The 16,043-nt window shown below is 40.0% G+C and overlaps 1 protein-coding gene across 1 annotated transcript in view; it reads right to left on the reverse strand.

The window, feature by feature from the left end:
- DLC1 (DLC1 Rho GTPase activating protein) overlaps window positions 1-16,043 on the reverse strand; it is a gene marked incomplete at both ends in the record, with an annotated part of 387,952 nt that overhangs the window by 211,701 nt on the left and 160,208 nt on the right. The gene's annotated exons all lie outside the window — the stretch shown is intronic.

The raw sequence follows: 16,043 nt of genomic DNA on the forward strand, positions 1-16,043 counted from the left end.
CATTTGGTCTGTTGCTAGAATGGCTTTCTGCACTTACAGAAGGACCTCAGCTGGATACCTTTTAGGAATTTACACCAACTACACAGAAGCTGCTAACATAAATGGTAACATAAGTAATGGGTGTTGTACCTGAATCCATTTTCGTATAATGACAATTGAAACATTCTAATTGATTCAATTTCATCTTGATGATTTCAGGTGAAAATAGAGTAGGATTTTTCCTCTTTAACATGTTATTTTTATAATATGTCATGTCATATAAATTATTTAAATTAATATATATAATATATATTATATAAATGTATTTATATATCAGCTATATAAATTATTTTCTTCTTAGTGTCTTATAATTGGGATGATAGACTACTACCATTAAGAAGGCCCTTTGAGGGAATTCCCCAGTGGTCCAGTGGTTAGGACTCTGTGCTTCCACTGCAGGGGGCACGGGATTCTATCTGGCTGGTCCCACAAACCACGCAGCATGGCCAAAAAAAAAGGCCCTTTGAAAGTCAACCCCTTTGAATAATGGACAGGCTGAAAGATTCTACTTGTAGGTTCCATGTAGGGAAAAAATGCTACCACTTATTTTGTGCTTTCTCTCTTTATAGGTAGCGCTTGTTTTGCATGTTTTCAAATATTAGAGATGCTCATGCAGAAGTGTCTGGAATATTCTGTTTTGTTCTATAGGAATTTCCTCTATTTGCCTTTTTAAAAATGGGAAGAATCAGTGACAGAGTAAATTATTCCTTTCCCTTGAAAACATTCACTTTTATTCCCACAAAAATATTTTACAGTAAATTTCAAAATGGTTAATTACATCCTTAGAAATTGCAGGCAAATGTCCCTCAGTGATGGAATGGCCTCGGTCTCAGATGAGAGCACAAGAGCCCATTGTGGGCACAATGGACAACAGGAAGACGTTGTGGAGTCACATTTTTTGGGAACACATGAAAGACAACATTAAAGGAAAGAAGGTACACTGGAAAATGGGTTTGTTTCCATGTCTATTTAAAGACTCTTTTGAAATCACTCCAGTCTGTGATATTGTTAACCAGTCAATGATTTCTGTTTGCTTTCATCTGAACAAAGAAGTTCATTGAGAAGCTGTGTCTGATTGGCAATCTGATATCATCTGTTTTGGTTTACGAAGTCTTTCTCCAGCTTTGACAGTCATCCTTCTTTCACTGAAGACATAGACTTTATTTTTAAAGCAGTTTTAGGTTTACAACAACACTGAGAGGAAGGCACAGAGTTTCCACTTAAATCCTCTGCCCCACACATGCAGAGCCTCACTGTTAGCAACAGCCCCCAGCAGAGTGGTACATCTGGGACAACTGATGAATCTAGACCATCCCAGTATTAGCCCTCCAAGTCCATAGTTTATATTCGGGTTCACTTTCGGTGTGGTCTACTCTACAGGTTTGGACAAACGTATAAGGACGCGTATCTACCGTTATAGTATCATACAGAGCAGCTTCATCGCTCTAAAAATCCTCTGTGCTCCATTCATCCCTCTCTCCTCCCTAACTCCTGGTGACCGCGGTGTTTTTACTGTCTCCATAGTTTTGCCTTTTCCAGAATGTCATATATTTGGAATCATATGGAATGTAGCCGTTTCAGATTGGCTTTTTTCACTTAGTAATATGCATTTAAAGGTTCCTCTATGTCTTTTCATGGCTTGAGAGCTCATTTCTTCTTAGCACTGGATGATATTCCATTGTGTGCTGAAGGACATCTTGGTTGCTTCTAGGTTCTGGCACTTAATTATGAATAAAGCTCCTATAAATAACTATGTGCAAGTTTTTGTATGAACATAAGTTTTCAACTTCATTGTATGAACACCAAAGAGTACAACTGCTGTAAGAGTATGTTTAGTTTTGGAATGTTCATTTTTTGATGACATAAAATTATGAATAATTGTTTTAATATACGTCAGAGTGGGTTTGCCTTTATGACTTCTACAGTCTCGTCTGTGACGGTGTGTGAGATTCATGTTCAGAGAACAAAGTTCTTACTTTAATATATGGTTATATTCTAAAGACAACTGGTGATAAACTGACTCTTTCCCTGACCCTTCCCAGATATAATCTAACAAACACCTCCCTTGCAAGAACAGCACATAGGTTGCTCACTGGTTTAACAAAATGCACTCAGACCCAAGTGGCTTGGGACAGCTAACTCCTGATTTCAGATGCCCTACCCATCCTTGGTGTACCAGCTAGCTGTGCTCTGGTGCCATCTGCAGCCTGCAGGATACACAGAGTCTGATGGGGTAGGAGGGAATTGTGGGTTAGGTGTATGTGACATATGCATATATGAAATGTGCAGGGAAGCAGAGGTGGAGCAGTTTCATCACAGAATGTATCGAGTAGTAGAGGCTTTCCTGCTACAGCTGTATTCGTCATTTATTGAATGGTATAAAAATCTACAACAGTTATGTAATTGTTGGGTAGCAACTTTCTTTTTTTTGCAGTAGTTACAATTTTAACAACTCCTTTAACTCTCAGAAGTGTCCCAGTTTGGATGATAAATTATATGGGAATACTTTGCATGGATTCCGTCAACAGCATCCCATGTCTCTGGCTTCAGGGTAGGTTGGCCTATGGGGAACCCCAGTAGGGGATATAAGGCTGTGATATTGTCATTTATAATAAGAAATACTTTTTTTTTTTTTTTTTTTTTTGCGGTACGCGGGCCTCTCACTGTTGTGGCCTCTCCCGTTGCGGAGCACAGGCTCCGGACGCGCAGGCTCAGCGGCCATGGCTCACGGGCCCAGCCGCTCCGCAGCATGTGGGATCTTCCCGGACCGGGGCACGCACCCGTGTCCCCTGCATCGGCAGGCGGACTCTCAACCACTGCGCCACCAGGGAAGCCCAGAAATACATCTTTTTGATCTTCCATCTCATTCCTAGCACAGAGCTCTTAAAACCCTTGGAATTTCCTCAGTTAGGAGAGTGATAAAAGTGTCTTTTGTTACGTTAATGAGGTGGCTCTTTGACCCCACCCAGGATGGGGGCTGGCTGCCAGCGAAGCCAGCCAGCCTCCTGGGAGGGGAGGGGGCTGGGGATTGAGTTCAATCGCCATTGGTCAATGATTTAATCAATCATGGCTATGTAAGGAACCTCCATGAAAACCCAAATGGACAGTGCTTGGAGAGATTCTGGGTTGATGGACACCTGGAGATTTGGGGAGACTGGTGCACTTGGAGAGGGCACAGAAGCTCCTCGTCCTTTCCCCGTACCCAGCCCCTTGCAACTCTTCCATCTGGCTGTCCCTGAGTTGCATCCTTTTACAACAAACCAGTAGTCTAGTAGGTAAAATGTTTCTCTGAGTTCTGTAAGCCACTCTATCAGCTTAATTCAACCCAAGGAGGGGGTCATAGGAGCCTCCGATCTATAGCCTATTGGTCTGAAGCACAGGTGATAACCTGGGCTTGCAACTGGCAACTGAAGTGGGGAGGGGGGTGTAGTCTGTGTGACTGAGCCCTTAACATGAGGGATCTGATGCGATCTCCAGGTGGATAGTGTCAGGATTGAGTTGAATGGTAGGACACCCAGGAGGTGTCTGGAGAATTGCTTGGTGGTGCGGAGGAAACCCTCTCCCACATTGGGAATTGGTTCCAGAACCTCTTCAAAGCGGGAAGGAGTATTTATTCCCCTGGATCCTACATGGCATAGTTGCCTTGAACTGGTTGTGTCCTTTTACCCAAGGTCATTGCTCTTCTCAAGCGGCTGACTTTGCAGACGTTTTCCCTCTGGGTTCTGTTAACTGTTTACTTCTCTTTGGGGCCTTGAGGTGGTGATGGCTCAGCTAGGACTAAGCCCCACAGGTTACAGCACTAACCCTTGTGTTTCTCCTTCTGCACACCTTTGTAAATAGTTCCTTTGTAACTAATCCTCCCCCATATAATCCTATTTCAAGTGTTCCTTCTGTTTCTTATTGGAGCCCTGATTGGTACACTTCTATTCCTTTCTTTCTTCTATGAATGTGCATGAAAATTCCATTTCTCTTCCTGTCCCCCTCTCTCTGTGTGGGGCATTATGTAGGGCACAGATTGTAATAAATGAAAAAGGCTTAAGAACCACTGATGTGTCTTTAATGTCTAATTTAGTCCCAGAAAATTGCATTTCAAAATGGTCAGTGAATTCTGAGCCTTCTGTGAGATGAAATTTGTGACACTGACACATTTTCCACTTATGCTAATGTTGACAAGGTTAGAATCATTGAGTATAATATTTGGGGAGAGTAATGCACTCAGAGAGGCCATGAAAGCTTATAAGATATAAGAGTAAGTAATAATATTAACAATTAGCCACATTTTTGTTTATAAACTTAGATGGAAGAATAATTATCCATAGCAAGCATGAAATCATTAGTGTCCTGGTTGAATGGCTTCAATACTAATTTTCTATAGAAAACTTAAGTGTATTTTGCACATTAGCCATAAAAGTGAAGACTTTGTAGACACAGCACGGCTAACTGAAATTTACACATAACTTTAGAAGTTAGATAAAAATTTGACATCATCATTAACTAAATGTTTTACTAAATATGTTTCCAACAAATATTTATCAAAGGCTGAGTAGGAGATAGGAGATGGTGGGAGAAGGCAATGATTTAGAGTTCTAGGGAAAAGACAGGGATGAAATGACCACACGCAGCACTTTTTTAACCAATATCACTAAGGAATGAGTGCTCACATCTTTTGGGGGCTGTGTATAGAGGCGGGGAAAAAAGAGGCAGGGTGGGGAGGGCCTGGATTAAAGGCACTAGGCAAGGCCAAATAGGAAGGGAGAGTATAGAAGGGGAGATGTTTGAATCTGGACTATTAAGAGACCTGCATTTACAAGGGCAGGCAGAAGCCGAAGAGAAGGGAAAGAGGTTGAGAAAAGAAAGGCAGAGAGAGAAGCTGGTCAAGAAAAGGCACATGAAAGTAGGCATCAGAGGGGTCAGCATTTCATGAATAGCTAGACAAAACGATAGTACAATGCCTCAGTGCCACAGGGAATAGGCAACACATAGTAAGAGGTGACCCTTATCCAGCACATCCTCTGTGCCAGGCACTTTTCTAAGCACTTGGCACATTTTAACTCATATAATATTAATAACTAACCCTACAAAGGGAGAACTGCCACTATTCCACTTTATATATGAGGAAACCAAGTCATATAGAGACAAGGCGACTTACTTGCCCAAGGTCTCACCATTTGTAAATGGTCAAGCCAAGAACTGAATGCAATACTTTAGCCCAGATTGTCTATGTTCTTAACCTCTATACTACACAGCTTCTTTTGGACTTTTCTGTAAATACCTTCCACCATAGGTAGCAACAGGAAAAAAAAAAGAAAAAAAAAAGGAAGTTAGAAACCAAAGATATTGGTATTGTTTTTAATTATTGTGGAAGAAAAAAACCTAACTGGACTGTGGGCTTAAAGGAGTAATTGACCATTCATCGTCCTCAAGATGCCTAAACAGGTGGGTGCTGTGGATCTGAAAGGAGCAGGGAACTTTAACACTAAGTGAGCCCTGGCACATTTTCCTTTTCTACATGTCAGTCCTGGGCAGGCTGCCCCTTCCCCCTCTTCCTTTGCAATCAGACATTGCTGGCTAAGAGTTCGTGTCCTGGAATAAAAGGAGAAATCACTTAATTTTTATGACCACACTAGAAAATGTTTATACACTTTCACGAGACAGCTGAATGCTCTGTAGTTGAGCCTCATGTAATGTCTCTCTTCCAAAGAATCACAACTAAGTGAAGCTCTATCCAAAGCCGGTGCTGACAAAGGAGCACTTCAAATGGAGCTAGTTTTTGCAGATCTGGAATTTTTCATCAATCAGCAGGGATGCCCAAGGGTTGATTTATACTTAGAACAGGTATACCTTTCATCAAGGTCAAAAGTAATTGGTTTAGGGCTTCCCTGGTGGCGCAGTGTTTGGGAGTCCGCCTGCCGATGCAGGGGACAAGGGTTCATGCCCCGGTCTGGGAGGATCCCACATGCCGCAGAGTGGCTGGGCCCGTGAGCCATGGCTGCTGAGCCTGTGCGTCCGGAGCCTGCGCTCCGCAACGGGAGAGGCCACAACAGTGAGAGGCCCGCAAACTGCTAAAAAAAAAAAAAAAAAAGTAATTGGTTTAGTGGTTGTTTAGTTTATAAACATGTTTGTGATTATGAGTACATCAACAAAATAAAAACATCCCACAAAAATGAAAGCAATATAGGAAGCATAGAATAGACACTTGACCCTAGAAAGTAACTGCATGATAACTGAGATCCCATTTTCCCCCGTGGCAAAGAATGCTTGCAAAACATCATGCCCTCAACACCACCCCATCATTGTCTGCTTTCCCCAACCCACTCCTTTCAGGATCCTCCTCCAAACATTGTTCAATTCTGTGACTTACTATTAAGGCTGACAAAAAGCTGGTTTGGGTTTTAAATGATCAAATTGGCACTAAGTCAAATGATTTCTATTCTAAACATCAGCAAAATGCTGCTTTATTATCTTAAACCTCTTCCTGAGCTCCATTTGGAATATTTGGCCTCTTGGTGACTTCTGCTCTCTATGAAATGGGTTAAAAATTTGTTCTATCAATTCTTCACTTTGAGAACTTAGGCTCCTGTTGGGGTAACTCTAAACCTTTGTATTGAGTGCCCAACTTCATCCAATGATCTATTTTCTGTACTTAACAAACAAACATATTTGGTAACATGTTTTAAAATTAAAATATGAAAACAATGTCATATTTTCCATTTTTAAGGATTACAATGCAGTGAAATCCCCAAACCACAAAGCTGATATCATCCCAATTACTTAAAATGCAAAATCTAGTACTAGGAAAGAATAACACACCTTTGAATATTTATGTTTATTAATCTATGCACTAAACAGGGAAACAGTCAATAAAGGGACTGGAGATGGTAAAGTGATTCCAAAGTGAAGCAGTTCAGTGCATTTGGGTAACAAAGAGAACAGTTCCGTCTGTAATGAGGCCTTTTTTCTCTTTCCTATGAGCCACTGTCTTTTCTATAGGAAGTTACCATTATATGAGACCTGACTCAGGAGCATAATTCATCCAGTTCTCAGGGTTTTCTGAAATTTCTATCTTTATTTAGGTAAGAAACAAATATACTTTTTAAAGTGTCTGTTATTTGCAGGCTCTCCTGATAATGATTCACATCAAATCCACATGGCCCAGATGAAAGAGTGACCTATTTTAAAGTGTCTTTTGTAGGAATTCAGTAAATGTACTCCATTCTCTGGTAGGCCTACTTTTAATTCCCACAACTGTTTTCCTTACTATTTGGGTCAAAATTCAATTAACGAACAGTACTTTTCCACATATTCTCCACGCTGAGAACCCTGAGTACTGGAAAATGAAAGATTTATTGAAGTAGGCCTGAAAAATATTTCTATTCAAATGCCTTATTTCCATTAGGGTTTTGAACATGTATTTTTTTCAAGAACTATAGTAAATTTTCTTATGATGGGCAAAATTCAGAATAAAAATAAATCAAAATTGCTTTTATTATGCTTTAATTTGTTAATCAAGTTTTTAAGATAATATCTACTGGCTCTTCTAGCTGGTACCTACTGCTATACAATACCCTTGATCATTTTGCCTTTGAAAAACAACCATATGTCAGTTGCTAAAATAAACAAATACTATAGTCTTAGTTGTTATACTTAAATGTTTGGAAGCATTTTGCTCTACTTAGGCAAGGACCATAGTATTTTTATCTATTTTTACCCCCTGTAAAACTTTTGTACTCTGATGGGCACAAACTGTTACACTGAATTTAGATTATTACCTTGGATTTCATATAGAGCTAACACTCTACCATATAATTAACCCCCAAAGGACTTAAATTGGGTATTTAGAAAACTCAGAGATAGTTCTGCAGCCTCAAGAAAATTAAACACTTTAGATCACAGTTTTTTTAGTTATAAAGTTTTAGCATATCTTTAAAGTTCCAAACATTAAATAATTCTTAATTTGTGCTGAAACGTCAGAGTTTCTCTTGAAAATGTCTGTCAGCAAGAAACTTAGCCAAACTGAAACCATATGAGTTCTAGGAAGTAATATTTCTTTACTGCATAGAGATGGTATCACCCATAGAGTTTACTGTGATGGTTTTTATATATGTTCACAAATCTTTGACTCTCCTTCCTTTAAAAGGTGGAGACTCATTCCTTTCTCTAATAAAGTATGGTGAAGTGTGACTTCTGACATGATGTTATACAAAGCGTTGCAGCTTCCCCCTTGCACTGTCTTTTGTGTGGCCTGCGCTGGGATAAGCTAGTTGCCGCATCATGAGGACACTTAAGTCCCCCTATGTGGTTCACGTGGCAAGGAACCAAAGCCTCCGGCCAACAGCCAAGTGAGTAAGCCATATTGGAAACAGATCCTCCGATCCTAGTCACGCCTTCAAAAATCTTGATAGCAACCTCAGGACATATGCTAAAGCAGAACCACCCAACTAAGCTGCTCCTGAATTTCTGATCCACAGCAACTGTGTGGGATTATTCATTGTTATTTTAAGTTGCTAAATTTCGGGGTAATTTGATATGCAGCAATAAATAACAAATCCATTTACCTATATATTTAAATGAGGAATTTAAGAATATCTTTTGTACACATCTGCAAAACTATAACTGAACTAAAATTCACCTTATTTCCTTGAGATCTAGATTTTGTCATGCTCCTTTAAAAGACTGTTTCATGCTCAAAGACAGTAATTTACCCCTAATGTACAAAATCACAAATTTCCCCTGCTACAATTAAATAGCATGTTCTTTGTGGCAGACCTGGTGGAAATAGGCGGAACAACTGGCCTCTATTCTTCATTACTTTTCTCTTTCATCATTCTTTGCAACTAAGAGTTCTGCTTGGGTTGATGGCCATCATTTATTAACTTATATTTATTGAATTCCTCTGCATATTTTAAGCAAAAATAAGAACTATATAGAGCATAATACAATAAAAACTTAGTTCTACCATTAAGGAACTTAGATTTTTCAATCTAAGAGTGATGTGAGCATACACAGGCATATGGTGTTCATACCATATTGACATATACACAGAGATAAGGCAATGCAACAAAGTGAATGCCTTATTGTTATTATATATATATATATATATATATATATATATGTACATATGGTATCTTAAGTAATCCTTACAGTAATCCTATGAGGCATCCAAAAAGCGTTTCACTCGTTGGTGGTATTATTTCTTTTGAAAATAGATATTTTTCTGATTATTCTTCTGATTTTAACTATATCTTAGAGACAAAAAATACAGAAATATACTCTAATGCAGTGTTAGTGTAAATCAACCCAGCAAGCTGGCTTATGAATCACGTGAAATAGCTACTGTATCTCAATGCATCCCATTCCGTGGCTTCATCAGAGCCTGTCAGCAGGTGCCACTGAGCACAGTAGGGACAGTCTGTTACTTGAAAACACTCCCTACAGTCTGACAAATCAGACTGAATTTTTTGAGTCTTACATCAGACAGAGATCTGGCCATGTTTTTTTAAAATTTTTTGTTGTTGCTGCTGTTCTCTCTCAAATGTGTTCATAAGGAAACTCTCTAAAATGCAGTTGAAAGCAAACAGAAGATTTTTAGTAGCTCATATTATTCAGGAACATGTAGGAGACATGTCTCTAGGGAAATTCCTTAAAGGTGACTTTAAAATAAGTTCTAACTTGGGCTTCCCTGGTGGCGCAGTGGTTGAGAGTCCGCCTGCCAATGCAGGGAACACAGGTTCATGCCCCGGTCCGAGAAAATCCCACATGCCGCGGAGCAGCTAGGCCCGTGAGCCATGGCCGCTGAGCCTGTGCTCCGCAACGGGAGAGGCCGCAACAGTGAGAAGCCCGTGAACCGCAAAAAAAAAAAAAAAAAAAAAAAGTTCTAACTTGATCAATAGGATACAGCATCCTTCTTCGTTTTCTTTTCTGTGTTAATCTGAGTAAGCCTTAGCTTCCAAACCAAATTCAAACCATGTACTTGTGAAAAATGGAAGACTGTTTTTATGGATTAGAATCTTATTGCACATCAAGCATTTGTAAAGTCTTTACTAAACTAAAATATTTGGAATTTAAAGCAACCAAAATGCAATTATAATTGTGTTTTCCTTGATAAATATCAAAAGTGTTATATTTGTGTGTAGCATGTTTGTATTTAAATATACACACATGTATACATTTTAAGGCAATCATTAGAGTATCAAATAGTCTTTTGACGATATTTTGGTGATGTTATGTAATGATTATTTACCATAAGATAATCCAAGTGATTGTTCAATTTGTTTAAACACTAAGTGCTAAAAGCAGTTCTGTTTTTCTTGAAATTACATGGGCATGTATATGACTACACAGAAAACAGACACAACTGGGAGTGAGGATCATAACAGAGAATTTTTTTAAGAACCTTGTAACTGATGGCAATTATTTTACAAAACAATTGGAAAAACTAAACAAGGAAAGGGAAATCTCAGAAGTTGGTCAGTCTTTGCCTGTATAGCTTGTTTAGAGCCCTGATAGCTTGGAAAGGAAGTAAAAGTGAGGCTAATGAGCTTCTGGCTTTTGGATCAGCGCTGGTCCCTTGAGGACACTGTTGGATTATTTCAAGTATGGTGAGTAAGGATAATATGATACATAGAAAAAAAATTTTTCTTGCTTCCAATAGTCCTACTAAATTGTACAATCCTTCAACAACACTTCTCAAACATTTAAACGTATTCTGGAACAATAATTTTATACATACACAAAGAAAATCTCAAAAGGCCATAAATGTTGCCCTGCTACATGAAAGGCTGACAAGTGGGTGGTTTCTAAGGACCAATCATAAGGTAGAAACATAAACGAAGCAGGCTGAGTGAACAATTTTCAGTAAATAATTGGTCTTTCATGTGAAGACAAACAGCTGCTAGAACTTTTTGGAAAATCCTATAGAGATTTAAGAATTCATTGAAAAAGAACTTTGGCACTATAACAGATGAAAGTTAGGACTGAATGATCTCCGGGAAAAGACTGCCTTCTTGCATCACATCTTAAAACATCCGGTGGTTTATATTTATTCCAAATTAAACTAAGAAAATGGCTCTATCAACCACTCACTCAATATATACCAAAACTTAGTAATACAAGGCAATGAGGAGGATATTAAAAATTATGAAGTATAATTCCTAGTGTCAGTAAACTTGAGATTTAAGAGAGAGAAAAAGACATCCATGTGCAAATTGCACTAACAATGCAAGAAACTAAGAGGTGATATCTGACAGTGAGAGGGGCTAGCTCTTTATTTAAGGAAGTCTTGCTCTCAGATCATTCTATGAGTATCAGCTGACCTCTACTTAGAGTTTGGAATGTGGTACAGTAGAACACCTAAAGGCTCACAAAAAAGTACCCATAAATGTATATATATCTTGTCACTCAGAACTCAAAAGTCACCCACTGCTTTCCCCAGTCAACTTATTAAGTTGGACAAGCAATGCTGGGCCCCAATCTCTTTCCTCCACCAAGCTCCCCAAAAAAGCCTGACTAATCAGGTATGTCTAGGTAATAAAACAGGTAAAACTGGGACTTCAAGTCATTCCCATCTCAAATTAACCAGATCAGTGGTTCTGAAACTCAAGTGTGCATCGGAATCACCTGCTGGGCCCCGCTCCCAGAGTTTTCTCATTCAGTCAGTAGGTCTAGGGTGGGGCTCAAAAATTTACATTTTCTTTAAGTGATGTCACTGCTGCTGCTCCAGCCACTGTACCTGGAGAACTGCTGAGCTAGGAGACCACAGTGGTTTGGTTCTAGTTCTGAAAACAGAATCTGTGGCTGGAGTCTGGTAAGTTGATGGAAAGGATGGCATGAGATGATGCTACAGAATTAGCTGACAACTAGGTTATACAGACCTTGTAGCTTATGTTAAGCCCTGACAATCTCTCCATGGATTTTAAGTAGATGAGTGATGTGATCTGATGTGCAGTTTTCAAAGACTACACTGGCTGCTTTGAGGAGAACGTATTGGGAAGAAGAGGATCAGACCCATATACTGACAGGTAAGAGGTGACAGTTCAGGAAAGAGAAATGACTGCTGCTTAGGCTGCAGGGCTGGTGATGATGGTGGGAAAAAGTGGTCAGACATCACTTACATTTTGGAGGGAGAGTCAACAACAGACACTTGGCAATGGGTTGACTGTGGGAGCATGGGAGAGGCAGATGCCAAAGAAGACGGTCAGCCTCCTGTCTTAGGGATCTAAGAAGATGGAGTAGTGGAGGCAGAGCAAACTGCAGGGTGGGTGGGCTGGGTGGTAGCAGTAGCTGATTTTCATTTGGACAAGCTCAATTAGACTGTTTTAAACCACTGGTTACAGGAGTGTGGAGATCAGAAGAGAGGTCCGGACTGAAATATGAGTTTGGTGGGACCTGAAGCTGGGAAGATGAGGCTTCAGAGTATGGGGGTGCGATGTGGGAAGGGAGTAGGCCTGGACACTGGTATTTAAGGGCCAAGTCAAGAAGGAGCCAGCACGGCGAACTGACTAGGACTCGAAGAGAAGAAAGAGAAAACCCAGAAGAGTATGATGGCGTGGAAGCTGAAAGAAGCAACGTTTTTGAAACGAGAGGGGGCAGTCTGGAGATGGGAGTGATGCTGAGGTCAAGGAAGAGAATGAAAATGTGATCACTTCATCCAGCAACAAGGAAGTAGGGGAAGGCTGGAAAAATCAGCAGAGGCAAAGTGGATACCTGGTGGGGAAGAGAAGCTGGGCTGAGAGAGCTGAAGAGTGAGAGGGAAGGGAGGAATCAAAGACGTTTATTCACTGAATCATTGATTCAGACATGGATTCATCCAATTCAGTTTTAAACAAATATTACGTGAGCTCAGCCCTGGGGAAAAGAGGATGAGTTGGGTTCCTGCCTTGGAGTGGCTCATTACAATCTACAAGTGGAGACAAAACAGCAAACACCTTCTCCTTTCCCCCTCTCCCCAGACTTTCCTCAAACAAGTAAGACTTTCTGGAGTCATGACTATCTGCTGATCTCACAGGGCTTCCCAATGTTTTCATTTCAAGACCTACATAAAAAAATGATAATATTGGTACAGAGCATTGAGTTGACTAGCAGGGTTGCTTAAGGCTGCAGGTGTGTCCCAGACAAACACACTCCCATCCTTGGCTCAAGCCTGTGGGATAAACAGAATCCTTGTCATCCCAGACTGGTTCAGTCTGCTGTCACCTCAACCCAGGTATGGTCTGTTCTATTCACATCTAGGCTCCAGCCATCAACACTATGGTTCAAGAGCCCTAGTGGAAAGAAAACTCTTCCAGAAATAAAGAATTTTCTACTGAGTTTTTTTTTTTTTTTTTTTTTTTTTTTGCGGTACGCGGGCCTCTCACTGTTGTGGCCTCTCCCGTTGCGGAGCACAGGCTCCGGACGCGCAGGCTCAGCGGCCATTGCTCACGGGCCCAGCCGCTCCACGGCATGTGGGATCCTCCCAGACCGGGGCACGAACCCGTGTCCCCTGCATCGGCAGGCGGACTCTCAACCACTGCGCCACCAGGGAAGCCCCTCTACTGAGTTTTAGGGTGGCCTGGCTTTTGGGTATTTTCTTGACCTCTCCTCTGTTCTATGAGTAGGAAATGTTATCATTACTAATGTAGTATTTATCTGATATATATTATTATTTAAAAATCTTTTTACATATTCCTATTATATATTTATTACTTCTCCACGGAAACTCTAAGATCCTCAAGGACAGGCCCTATAGATACATTTTCTTTCTTTCTGTCCTGCAGTGTAGTATCTTGTACACAGTAGCTAACGCTTATTGATTGATACGCACACAGGTATGTGAAATCCACATTCCATGTTCAGGCTTTGTTTGTAGTAGAAGAGAAAGCATTGCTTTCTTATCCAATGTTTAAAATCAATACTGATTTTTGCCTTTGGTTGGTGGACTCATTTGAAACTAAAAAAAACCCAGCAAAAATCTGGCTGAGGTGAAGCATTAGCAGACTGTGGGCACACAGTCTATTTTTAGAAAACTGATTATAGATATTTAACTCAATACTTGTGAACTTTTGACTGAACATGAACATCTACCTCACTAAAGTAGGGGTGGGGTCTGCGCCTCTTTCTCTGTGCCACATTTTTTGAGTAGGATGTTGAATATTCTGTGAACTCTGAGAAAATGTTAGTTATAGGTAATAGTTTTGAGGCCAACACATTCAAACCAGTAACTAGTTACCTTTCTCCAAGTCTTCTTGGCCAACAGAGACCTTCCTATTGTGTGGCTGTGATACTTCTCATCACATTCCCAGGCCCCCATGTCCCAGGTGTGTGACAACACTCAAGGAGAGGTTATGAGGTGATCATCTAGTCAGGGGCTACAATCACATACATCTGTCTTTCCTCAATACTCACCTTTTAAATTTTATTTTTGTTTGCTTGTTTAACTTTTCTCCAGACTCTCTGTGCAACAACTGGCTAAAAACAGCTATTCCAAAATACTTTCCTCACAAGCAGAGTGTCCTGAGCCTATGAACAGGTCAGCCTTACAGGTAGGGTTTCCTCTCTCTGAAAAATGCTTGCACACTTGAAATTAGGTTGAAAAGAACATAAAGAATAGATACGAAAAGGAAAAAAGATAAAGCAAAGAATATGCCCCCCAAAGCTTAAAATAAAGACCATCTAGTCTGAGGAATTCTGAGGATAAGGTATTGTTTTGTTAAAATAGCTATTGTCATGGACAGTTAAGAAAGGGAAAGAAATCAACATGCCTGGTTTTGTCATTTAGCTGTATTCACTCTAGAATGTCTTCAAACGTAAAATGTCTATGTTCTAATTTAGAAATGATGTAGATAGAAACACCAAAAAAGAAATAAAGCCCCCAACCAAAAAAAAAAAAAAAAAAACACCCAAAATGCTAAAACTCAGGATATTCCACTTTTTCTTGAAAAATACAATCTATTGTTTTGAAATTTCTAAGAGTTTAGACGCATAAATATTTTTACATACCAAAAAGAGTAAAATATTGATATTGGCATCAAGTCAGGCCTTGCTCCTTGTTTTAAGTGGCTTTAATATTATGCTTTCCTTGCCTTATTGCTTTTTGCTAGTCTGTTCCTTGACATAACGCATTGAGAATGTGACCACAGGACAATGTGTGCAACTACTGAGGATGAAGACTCAAACCATGTTAGGTTGAGTTCAACTTCCATAAAATACAACAGAATTTTTTTAAACTTAAGAATTAGCGGACTTTCCTGGTGGTGCAGTGGTTAAGAATCTGCCTGCCAATGAAGGGGACACGGGTTCAAGCCCTGGTTTGGGAAGATTCCACATGCCCCGGAGCAACTAAGCCCATGCGCCACAACTACTGAGCCTGCACTCTAGAGCCTGCACGCCAAAACTACTGAGCCCATGTGCCACAACTACTGAAGCCCGCAAGCCTAGAGCCCATGCTCCACAAGAGAAGCCACCGCAATGAGAAGCCCACGCATCACAATGAAGAGTAGCCCCTGCTCGCCGCAACTAGAGAAAGCCCGCACGCAGCAACGAAGACCTAACACAGCCAATAAATTAATAAATTAATAAATTAATTTAAAAAAAAAGGATTAGCTTCAGCATTTTTAATGACCTTTAAGTTGCACATAATAAAATCTTGATTGGTCAGACTATTTTGGAAATGGAACATAAGTTGCATTTTTTCCTTAATGTAACTTTAAACTTAAAAAAGGAAAAGTTTATTTCCACCATTGTTGAAAATCACTGGAAAGTGGATCAGGATATTTTCTTGCCCTAGCAAATAAAGCATAATGAACACAATGTCATCTTTCTTTGAAGACTTTGGTTCTCGCAGTGTGCTCAGCTCCTTATCATCTGAGCTGCACACCACACCCTCTATTTTCAAGAAGTACCTGTGAGGGTCAGAGAATGAGCAGAGTACACACAGCATACCCTGGAAGCTGTTGTAATAGTAAATATACACTGTAGGTGATCTTCTTGGGTTTGCCTTTTGTCTGGGAAGTAAAATATAGGTAACTTGA

Source organism: Hyperoodon ampullatus (assembly GCF_949752795.1).
Source record: "Hyperoodon ampullatus genome assembly, chromosome: 20".
In the NCBI taxonomy this organism is placed as follows: Eukaryota; Metazoa; Chordata; class Mammalia; order Artiodactyla; family Ziphiidae; genus Hyperoodon; species Hyperoodon ampullatus.